The 12,317-nt window shown below is 35.3% G+C and overlaps 2 long non-coding RNA genes across 4 annotated transcripts in view; one reads left to right on the top strand and one right to left on the bottom strand.

Moving 5' to 3' along the window:
- LOC147834145 (uncharacterized) overlaps nt 1-12,317 on the top strand; it is a 762,525-nt gene that overhangs the window by 416,420 nt on the left and 333,788 nt on the right. The window lies entirely within an intron of this gene.
- Nucleotides 5,757-9,301, bottom strand: LOC137490141 (uncharacterized). 3 transcript variants are annotated; one of them, XR_015505795.1, is made up of 7 exons: nt 9,235-9,301; nt 8,885-8,940; nt 8,430-8,489; nt 8,205-8,326; nt 7,709-7,823; nt 6,944-7,055; nt 5,757-6,000 (listed from the first exon to the last, which is right to left on the bottom strand). It is a non-coding gene; the product is annotated as an uncharacterized LOC137490141 (long non-coding RNA). The 3 variants fall into 3 exon arrangements; XR_015505797.1 differs by having other exon boundaries at nt 8,205-8,323; XR_015505794.1 differs by having other exon boundaries at nt 8,430-8,483.

Genomic DNA, 12,317 nt, shown 5'->3' with positions numbered 1-12,317 from the left:
GAATGCAAGCGCCAAAATAAGCGCAGTCGAGCTCAGATTGTCCAATAAAAATACTGTTGTAAAATGCATTTTCATATTTGAAAGATATGCTGTGAAAAAATGTAATGCGGTGCTTCTTGTCCAGTGTGATACCAATGCTGTATCTCAATCTGACATTGAAGATCATTGATTTCAGATTAGAAACAGATCTTCATTCATTCCTTTTCCTTCAGCTTAGTCCCTTATTTATCAGAGATATCCACGGCAGATTGAACCGCCAACTATTCTGGCATATATTTTATGCAACAGATGCCATTCCAGCTGCAACCCAGTACCAGGAAACACCCATACACACTCATATTCACAAACAATCGTACACTACGGCCAATTTAGTTAATCCAATTCACTTATAGCGCATGTCTTTAGACTGTGGGGGAAGCCGGAGCACCCGCAGTAAACCCACACGAACATAAGGAGAACATTTAAACTTCTCACAGAAATGCCAACTGGCCCAGTTGAATCAGATTTTAAACCTGGCAATTTAATAATGGCTGTTCATTGATTGTGCCTGAGCTGGCTTATTCAAAATTAAAAAGTCCTCATGCATTTATCTCATTGGAGCTAAAGTCTGGAGGACATCAGCCCTTAAGGACATTGAAAATAAGCATTATTCTAGAAACTAAAGATTTGTAAGGATCAGTTACTCTAGGTATGGCTGAAAGAATCATCTCTTTCTTCAACCTACAAGCTTTCATCTGGACAAACTTTTGTCGGAAGATTTTTGTCATTTTGAAAGAGCTTACAATCACACAAAGACCATGAAAACTGGAAAGAGATTGCTAAATAAACTGGGTTTGTCAACTTTTTAAGGAAATTACCACCAGTTAATTAACTAAAAACTGATTTACCCTCTTCAGCTTCAAAATTAATAAGCATGCAGTTCCCAGCAAGTATTTTTTGTTTTTAACAGATGTCTAATAGATGTTTAATAGATGTCTTGGCTAAAACAAGGCTAAATTTGGGCTGTCAGTGAAAATCAAATAGACGTTTAAGAATAGGCCAAAACTAGACTAGTCATCAAATAAACAGAAATTAATGTCTACACATATAAAGTCTGTCAAATCTGTCTATTTGATGACTAGTTTAGTTTTGGGCTATTCAAAGACCTGTTAGATTGTCACTTACAGCCCAAATTTAGCCTTGTTTTAACAAGATGTCTGTTTTTAGATGTTTATTAGATGTCTATTAAACAAAATTGTTTGCTAGGTTGTTACTCAATCAATTCTTTATGTTAGCTAATGTTCACAAATGAAATCGTATTGTAAAGGGGTATAATATGTATGTTTTATTTTGTCAAAGTCCTCAGGGTTAAAAATATATGTAATTGAAGACAAGCTCCATATAATCCAGCAAAATGCAATCTGTATGCAATATATACGCATGATATAGAAGATGGATGAACAGACGACACATAACTACTGTCTTCACATCCAGTTTCTTCTTATGTCTCTCTCTTTCTTCATAATGACAGGAAGAGAGTTTTCCCGCTCTCCATTCATCGTCGGCTCAACCCAAACAAGAACCCATTTCTCCTTAAACACTCTTAGTCTCAAGCCTATAATTTAGATTTAACTTAATGTATCCACCAAATATTTCCCAAATTCAGCAAATCAAAATGATATCCTCCATCTTGGAGTAATTATGTGTTCGTTTTTTGTTTTTTTTCCAGTGCGACCACAGCTTGAGACGATATGTCTCGATCTCCACCATCAATTCCCCTGAGCAAACATGGTTGTGTGTGTTTGTGTTGTGCATATAAAGTGTGTGTACGTGTATTTGTATGAGATCACATCCCTCAAATCCCACCCTGAGTCTCCTCCACGAGGCGACGGATTGTCAGAGGAAGACCAGAAGCATTCTCAAAGCAATTGTGAATGAAACTTTACCCAGTGTAAAAAAAAAAGTAGAAAGAGAGAAAAAGAGAGCGAGAGAGAGGGGGAAAAAAGCAACTCCAAGCTTGAAACCACAGACAGGCTTGAGTTTTATGGGAAAATACTTCAGACAAGTCCACAAAAGAGGGACTCGCAGGCGAAGACAACACGACATTTCTCTGTAGACACACGCACTTTGTCACTTCACATGCAAAAAATGCTAATTGCGCCACATATGCTGCTAATTTAAAGATAATTACAACTGTCCAGTCGCAAACAAACTTGCTCAACCACTTAGGAATGCTGGGAAATCTTCACACATTTGGAATTTTTGGGTCCACCACATAGTTAATTGTGCATTAAAAACATGTAATAATGAATGTGTGTGCGTATTTTGAAATTAAACCCAAGAAACTGTGACAGCAAAGATGGGGGTGTGTTTGCTGTCTATGTGTGTGTGTGGTTTTAATTATCTCGGCTGCAAAGCGGAGGGTATGTGTCTGTATCTGTGTGCGTCTGTGTGTGTATATGTGCTGTGGGTATGTGACTTTGCCAGGACGTCCCATGAGGCAAAGCGCTGACGCCTCGCAGCCCTGCCAAAGCAGCCACAGACTCCCCCCCTCACTCACACACACACACACCCACAGTGAAAAACAAGGCCCGTCCCAGACGCCGAACTTGGGTCGCCTAATGGAGGGGCAACGACGGGGCCACATCACATCTGACAAAACAATCATATAAGTTCAAACAAACACACACGGGTCTGAAGACTCTACAGAGTCATTATAAAGTGAGAAATGTGTTGGCACTGACGTCATGTTCTCTCTTTCCTCTCTTCTCTGAGGCAGACTAAACACTGGGAGGAATATTCGATATGCACTATCATTAAATCTGCTGTAAATGAAGCTGTTCTGAGAGATGAGCCGAAGACGTAACACTTATCGGGGTTTGAACTTAAACTACAAAGCCAAGCAGCTATTTGATGTCGGTGATATTCAGTTTTAGAGTCTGCTATACATTTGCAGATCTATAGTACTGACAGCTATAACTGAAGTCCAAATGGAGCTATTTTTGCTCTAGCTGTGATCCGGTGACAAGTCTGTGTGTGTGTGTGTGGTATGGAGTGTTCCCTAATGAATACCCTGGGGAGATTTTTTGCTTTTTGGAGAGAATCATTGTGCAAATGACACTCGTGTATCCTTTTATGTGTGTAAATATGCTAAAAAAGGCCACACGCAAAAGCAAGCGCATCCCGTCTTGCTGATTATATGTTTGGACAAATTGGTTTTGCAGTACAAAGCGCACCCAGACAGTTGTGGCCAAGCGTTTCAAGTTGCTTGTGTATCATATCTGTTTGGGAGTAAGTAATCTAAACTTGCTTGTTGCTCACTTTGTGTTGGATGCATCTAAATAAAGCCTGGAGGCGTTCGTTTTGATGTGTGCGAAGCAGTGAGCATGTAAGAGTATATGTGAACAATTGTTTCATTACGCAAAATGAAAAGCAATGTTGAGCATTGTAGCACTGGCCAACACTTACAGTCTGTGGAAATGAATGAGGGTGGTCTGATCTGCGGTCTGTTGGTTGGTGTGCATATATGTATACTCCAGGGATGGAGTGAGACAAAGAAGCAGGCCAGGAATTAGGCATCAGTTGAAGTCATTTAAACTACTGCATGAGTATACTGCTACGAAGAGTGCTTAAATTTAAGCTTGTTATGTTTTCAGATGCATAATTATCAAATAAAATGGAAAAAAATATAATAAAAAATTAATTAATATTTAATAAGAAATTAATTTAAGGATAGGCAAAATCATCTAGGTACCATGAAATATATACAGTGCCAAACAAACACTATACTGTATGTGGCTGTCAGTTATAGTGTACATAAAACATCAAATGTATAGTTTGCAAAACAAGTTATAATACAAAGTCTTTCCCATTGCCATTCACAAGTTTTATTGTGGAATTTCTTATGTTCATTTCTGATTACAGTTCAATTTTAATGATAAGCTTGTAATTGTTGCATTGTTGCACAGGAAAATACATATTTCCTGACTTCTGCAACAAGTCTAAAGGTTAGATTGTATGGTCACCAGCAATCTAGCAGTTGCAGATTGCTGGAGAACTACAATTCTGACACTGAACCAAACTACAACTCCCTGAAGTCATTGTTTTAATCACTCCTGCCACAGCTAACAGTCATCCGGACACATTCTCACACACATTGCTATGTCTAGTTTTTCCCGTAAGCATTACATTTCCCTTTTTTTTTTTCTGCCGTGTTTTTGATCCTTGTTTACCGTTTTTGATTCTTTGCTGCCTGTCCTGACCGTTTGCCTGTTTTCGACTACACTCTTTAGATTGTTCTCATGCTGCAGTTTTGTACCTGTTTGACCATTGCATGCCTGATTATTCTTGTTAGTTAATAAACTGCACATGGATCCTCATCTCTGTTGTCAGACTTGGTCCATTACAGTACTACAGTAAATACTGCTATTCTATTCAGCAGCATTTGCAGTCAGTTTAATCAATCATACCAATCCATAAAATGATTTTAACATTATTAATAACCTTGAGACGATAAGTGCTTAATTTAAGCTGGATCCTGTTTCAAGAAAATGTCAGATATTCGTGCTTTGTGTTCCAGTATTTATTTTATTTTGCGTGCACACACATGACGTTAGTCGCCATGCGCAAGTTAAATGAAAACTATTGGCCCTCAAGTATAATTTGAGCCAATCAGCTTTCTTATGTTTACAATCGCTCTCATTGATTGGTGATTATTGTTTCGCTCGCAGTGATGAGCGAAAATAAATAATGGCATAGTGGCCTACCTAAATAATAGTTGTATTTTCACAACGGCAAAGAGGCAATCTCACATGTTTTAATTTTTTAAAACAACGAATTAATCTGATAATGAGCCTGATCCAAATAGATCTTGAGAGCATGAAACTGCGGGAATGAATCAGGATAGCGTGAGACAGAAGCAAAGGGATCTCAAGTCATAAAACATGAGAGAAGAGGTAACTGTGGGCTCTTCTTGAAGATTAGACTGAGTCATTTAATTAATTGTTTTTTACTTGTAACATAATAGTGAGGTGAACTAAATAGTGTTTTTATTATCTGACCTTTAACGTTATATGACACAAAATAATTAAACACCTTTTAGAAACGTGATGCTCTTTTTCGTGCTATCACCAGTGCTTAATTTGTGAATTGCGAGGTTCCGGATCAGATCAGGGTAACAGATCCTTCATGTTACCTGAGAATGCAAAGATGTCGCGCATGAAAGTGGAGAGAGGGGGGCATTGGATGGCAGAGGAGTGTTGGTCCGGACCCGGTGTGTTTCGGCACAAATTAAGCCCTGGCTAACACCATTTAATGACATTATGTTCCTGGAACATGTTTGGTGGAAGTCGGTTACGGTGATCTACACTGTAAACGATTTCTTGTTAAATTAACAGTAAGTTACTGGCAACAATTATCCAGTAGCTGCTGTATTTCATAAAACAGTAACATTACTGTAATACTAATTACATTAGTATTACATTTACTGTAAAATGTAATACATCATTTTACTGTTTTCTTTTTATACTGTAACACCAATTACAGTAGTAATACACATACTGCAAAACTGAAAACAGTATTTTAATGTACATTTTTAACATGCAGAACTACGGTATTTTAACGTTACTTTCATTATTACTGTATAGTATTTTACAGTTATTAAATGTTATTTTATTGTATTTAACAGTGCTACTTTATAATGAGCAAAAAAGTTCAAAAATTGCACAAATGTTATTTTAACTGTTCAAGAAATACAAGAAAAATAAAGAAACTGAAACTTTAACTTCACAATAAAAGTTTATTGTGTAAACCCTACTGAAACAGTAGCAATTATTCAATATAACACAGCAACAGAACACTAATGAAAAATTGATCAGTAAAACCAGTCAACAATTAATGCATCAAAAAGTATTACAATTTTAAAAACAGATGAAAATACTGCTACAAGACACGAAATGATGAAGGCCAAATTATGTTGTGGAAAAGGGACAGTGAAAAAGGGCAGGAGCACTTCTGATGATCCTGCAAAAACGACAAGCAAAATCAATCACTGGAGTAAAAACTAATCATGCCTCAAATTATTTCATTCATTCAGAAAACAAACACCGCACTGCTGTTTTATATATATAAAACACTGTTTTTTATCGTTTTTGTTGGCAAAATACAGATTGTTGTCTATTTACAATTACACTAACGTTAATGGGGAAAAGATCAGTCAAGTCAACACTAGTCAAGTGTCTACACAGGTATGTAAAAAATAAAGTCTCATCTTAACTTAATGTCTGACTCTGTATAGCTTGAATATCTGATTCCATGACCAAACTAGCGCTTCCATGAATTTAAGAGGGGTGAACACAGTTAATTCTGACCTTAAGAGGCTACATATTAAAAATAAATAAATAAATAAAATAATCTAATTTAACGTGACTAATGTTAATCAAGTACTTTTAGGCTTTTAACATGTGAAAATCTACTTCTAACTTACAGACAAGATTACATTAGAGAACATGAAAGCCATGGGTGATTTAAAAAAAAAATGCTAATGATAAGTTACTGACATTTGGTTCGCATAAAACAAAGTAATCACTAAGCATTCATTTTTGGCAAAATCTGCCGAAAGGCACAGCAACACGATCAAATGTGTTAAAGTTGAGCAAAGAAATGAAGAGTAGTCAAGCAGTCTACTTCATGAAATGTTTGTGATAATATTTTGCAGTCAATTAGTATTACTGTATTTCAATATGCAGTGATGGCATGTCAGTGAGACAAATAAATATTATTACACCTCTCCAGTGACATTTCCTCAAATTAAATCATCATAACGTTACTGTGCACAGCATCAGTAAAACGTTAAGAATAATTTAAATACCAAATTTTAAAACAGTCACTGCTAATTACAAACTAAAATTAAAGATAGGCTTACAGAAATCCTGAATGCATGATAATATGAATATTTATTACTCACTGATGTCGAAGCACTTCCAGGTTGTCAGAGATGTAGACAGGACAGAATATGTGCCATCAAATGAGCTCTTGTGCAGTCTTTGTTGGACATCAAGGTAGTATGTTCACCCACACTGTAAACAAAAAAAAATCTGTTATTTTACATGTTTTTTTCCCAGAAGCTAGGGTAATAGAGTCATTTAGTTAAGTGGTTTAAAATAATTTTATTTATTAAATACTTGCTTACCCATATATAGATGTAAAAGTAACCAAAATAAATAATTCATTAAAATGTGTGGGATACTAAGCATGTTTAGTCTACAGAGAGAAGTAAACATTTACTTTAAGCATTGATCCTAATGAATTTATTTCTGAACTACATCCAACCTCACCTCTGAAACAGCATTTTTGAGCATTTAGATCAGGGGTGCTCAACCCTGTTCCTGGAGATCTACCTTTCCGCAGAGCTTACCTGCAACCTTGATCAAGAACACTTGTCTTTATTTACCAAGTGCTCCTTCAGATACTATTTATTTTGTTTAGTTGCGTTTGATCAGGGTTGGAGCTAAACTCTGCAGAAAGGTCGATCTCCAGGAACAGGGTTGAGCACCCCTGTTTAAGACAATAAAAAATAAGACATCTAGATGATATTTTATATTCAATCATTTGTGAAATTTAAATGACTTATATTCAGTATATACATAACATAAAATTAGAATAAGAATAAAAAAATAATACTCTATGCCAAATAAAATACTTCAGATCTAAATAAAGCAGGTGTTTTTACCTAAAGGTTCCTTTCCTCCAGTTAGTTTAGTTGCAGATCCCTCCACATCTGTGCTTTATTTGGTTCTTGACTTAAGAGTAACTGGTGTCACATTCCAGGTCCATCACAATCTGAGCTAGAAAGACAATATGGCAAAAGACAAGACACATATAAATAAGTCTCAGAATAAAATATTTAAAATGATAGTTTACTTTTCTGCCACCATTACTCCATGTGTTTTAAATCCATTTAAATTTCTGTTGAACAATAAAGCAAATATTTTGAAGAATGTTAGAAACCAGTAACTATTGACATCCATATTTGAACCAAATTTCTTTAAAAAAAAATATGAGTTTGTGTTCAATGGAACAAAAAAATAATCTAACTATTTTGAAACAAGTGGAGGATGCCAAAGATGCCATTATTTTCATTTTTGGGTGAACTGTCCCTTCAATTCAAGTGTCACGCATTACTCATAAAAACTGATGTATCGCTTGAGGAAAACTAAATCAAGTACCTCCTGTGAGCAAGCAGAATCATTATGCCATTGTATTCAGCCAACTGACCCAGCCAAGGCTCGAACCAGCAACCTTCTTGCTGTGAGGTGACAGCACTACCTACTGTGCCACTGCGTCGCTTCTGGAAGAAGCAAAAGAGGTTGTACATGAAACTCCTCACAACAAATCTGTGAACAACTTGACATTTCAAAATCTAATCAAAATGAGGAAGACATCAACATTACCTTGAATAATCAAGTGAGGAGAGATTGGTAGCATCAGTTTTTCAGCATCAATTGCTGTAGCTGCAAAAAAGATAATTATAATAAAAGTAAAATAAGACTTAACATTTAATAATCTAAATCTATGGTACAACCATACAAATCTGTATGGGGTTCAAATAAATTTGTATACAAATCATTCCCTACACCTGAACACCAAAAATAAAATGTACAATTAAGGACACAATAACGTTATACAATAAGCTCATTAACCAGTGAGAAATAGACAATTAATATGAATTATGTTAATATTAACGTTAGCTTAAAAGACATCAACTGAATTTTATTATCAGCTCAATTTAATAAAACAGTTTAGACTTGTTTCATTGTGAGTTTAGTGTGAATAACTAACTTACAGTTTACAAATCTAACCATAATGATAACTTGGTCATAATGACCACATGAAGACCAGAGCTTACCTTAACGTTAAACGTTTAACTTTTCATGGTGACTTTGCCTTCATCTCAGTGTTGTGCTGAAATAGAGAATTCATTAATGCAGTTAACCCCAAGTAAAAGTTACGTTTTTTTCAGGTAACTTAACGTTACTATGGTCAAAAACTCACTCAAGATAAACTCACTGTAATTACCTTATCTAATACCTCGCAAACACTACAAACACGGTCTGGCGTCGAATAACGTGACATAAGTACCTAACTTACAGTACAACTAAAGTAACTTGGTTAATTATTTTAAATTACACACATACTACACGGAAATATACACAAAACAATCCTTTAACGAACAGAATTTGACTTTTAAACACTTACCGAGGATGAATTCACTGGAAGAAAAGGCGACAGGTGGATTTCAAATTAGAAGAGCCGTTGCTTGCCTGGTGAAGGTCGAATTGAGTCGGCTCGGCTTTATGAATCGGCTCCTTAGAACAGTAAAGAGTCGAGTCCGCCTAAAACCGATTCCGTTTTGTATATTATTGTAAGACACAACCATGAATCATTACTATTTCGTTATACTGCCACACACATTTATACACATATTGCTGAATGTGCTTGTGAACACGTGTGATAAAATAATTCCCGAGCAAACGGTTCAATCCGATTCGGTGTCGTTTGTGTGCTGAACCGAACCAGTGCAAACGTGGTATTGATTAAATAGTAATATTGTTTTTTTCTTCTCACTTTACCAGCGAAAATATTACATATATCTGACTTTAACAATAAGAATAAGATTCGCTTGAAGTGTTTTGAGAATTAATATTTTTTTCTCCCAGGGTTCATTTCACACCAACAAGCAAATAATGGCTGAGAAAAGCCAGATCATATCATAAATATTGCGTTTAATATGTCACGAAATGAAGTTTTAACAGTTTTTCATGCGAGAATGTAGTTCTTCCAAACTCAAATCTGTGGTTTGTTTTTAGATATCATGTCTAATTCTAAGTGTGCTTTGCCGATAGGGGAGATTCTGACCTCCAGGGGTTGACGGCGCTCCATCACTCATGTATCCGGCAAACCTCATGCTTTAATCGGCTTAGACATTATTGAGACATGCCCTGTCTTCGGTGACTAGATAATAAATGTGTTATGAAATAAAGTTTTAACCGTTTTTCATGCGAGAATGTAGTTGTTTTAAACTCAATTCTGTGGTTTATTTATTAAGATAGTGCGTATTTTAAAATGTTGTTTTGAAAATGCGGAGATATGTGACCTCTACGGTGGCCAATATGGGCGCCCAATATTCTTGAATCCGTCTAAAGCAGGTTGGTCACTCTGACATTTAAGCTGACTTTGAAATCATTTTGTGTGTTTAACAGTCTTTGGTTACGTGAATCAATTTATTTTTGTTCCAATTTACGTTTTGGTTTAGCACAAAGTTATGTTTATTAAATATTATTTAATATTTCCATGTTGCCTTATAAAGTGCACCCAAAAATGGAAAACCAGGGGACAGTTTAATGCACTGAACAGTCTGAAGAAACTGGTTAGGTTATTTACTTCACAAAATAATTTGTCTAAAAATAAATAAACATAATAATCATAATATATAGTGTGTGTGGAGTTGTTCTTGGTCATTTGCAGTACTGTATTTAGATGCACAGTAACGGATTTTTCCCCAAAATTCATTATAAAATCTACAGTAACATACTGTTAACCATGTTTACAGTATAGAAAAGTTGAAAATACATTATTATACTGTGAAAACAACAATATATACAGTAACACACTGTGCACAGCTTATACAGTAAAAAACTGTTGAGAAATGCAGTATAATACTGTGAAAACAACAGAAATCGTTTACAGTGTATATTTCGCGGTTTTGTTGCGGGAATTATTCATTTACAAATTAAGGACTGCCTATATGACTTTTCAAGCACAATTTCCTCCATTTAGAGTTTATGTTGCTGTAAGGTAGTATTGTTCCTGTATGTGTTGTACACTAACCCTAACCCTAACACTTCAGGTTCTAACAAGTACTCTTAAAGGTTTAGATTACTCAAAAATTTCAATTATGTTGTTAAAGTTTATTAATTCAGTGTTATTAAGCCTCATGTTGTTTCAAATTCCAAGATCTTTGTTCATCTCCAGAACACAAATGAAGATATTTTACGGGATATCTGAGAGCTCACTCATCCTCTATAAACAGCAGTATTACCAAAAAGCATCCTCAAAACAGTCCAGGTGTCTTCTGTGGTTCAACCAAAATTTTACAAAGCTACAAGAATACTTGTGCATACACATAAAACAAAAACAACTTTAAACATTAAAACAGTCAATTGCTTCATTTTTAAATGAATTGGCTTCTTTGAATAAATCACTTGAATTAAGAATTTAATCTCTCAAACAGTCTCTTTACTGGAGGTTTTAGCTTTTTTTAATCAACATTTCTCCTTTTCATTCATTCATTCATTCATTCATTCATTCATTCATTCATTTCTTTTCGGATTAGTCCCTTTATTAATTTGGGGTCGCCACAGCAGAATGAACCACCAAATTATCCAGCACGCTATTACGCAGCGGATGTCCTTCCAGCTGCAATCTATCACTGAGAGACATCCATACACACCCATTCACACTCATACACTATACGGACAACTTAGCTTGCCCAATTCACCTGTACCGCATGTCTTTGAACTTGTGTGGTAAACCAGACCACCCATAGGAAACCCACGTGAGCTTGGGGAGAACATGCAAAGTCCACACAGAAACGCCAACTGACCAACCGGGGCTCGAACCAGCAACCTTCTTGTTGTAAGGCGACAGCACTATCTGCCACCGCGTCACCCCATTTCTCTTTTTGACATTAAGAATTTTATATTTACAAGATACATTTCATAAGATTATTTATGCAATTGTTTTTGCACTTTAAATATAATACCACCTCCCAGCATTAAACTGTCAATAAAATTGCATCTAAATGTTACTTTAGATGTAGTTTCTGTACAAATTCAAAGTCAGCTTTATTGTCAATTCAGCCACATGTACAGGACATACAGATAATCAAAATTACATTACTCTCAGACCCTAGGTGCCTAACATATATTAATAATATAAAAAATAGAATTTTAAGGGACAAAAATGCAATATATACAATTATACATAAAATGTGGTCTAAAAATATACAGAAAATGTAGTGTAAAAATATACATAAGGAATAAAAATTTGTAAACAATACAATGACATTAAGGGCATATAGCAAATACATGCAAACCAGAATTGTGCAGACAAAGAACAGTATATAGTGCAAAAAGGCTTGTAAACATGATAAATATGTTAAAGTGACAGTGTCATAATACTGCAAATAGGGAGGTAGTATGATGTGTCTAACTTGTAGACCAATGTTACAGTACGACTGCATTGCTAGCAGAACCATAGACATGAACCATATTATAAAA

This window comes from Danio rerio, chromosome 13 (assembly GCF_052040795.2).
Source record: "Danio rerio strain M-AB ecotype USA chromosome 13, GRCz13ab, whole genome shotgun sequence".
NCBI lineage: Eukaryota > Metazoa > Chordata > Actinopteri > Cypriniformes > Danionidae > Danio > Danio rerio.
Note: the sequence above shows the minus strand (reverse complement) of the source record. Positions and strands in the feature narration are given on the sequence as shown.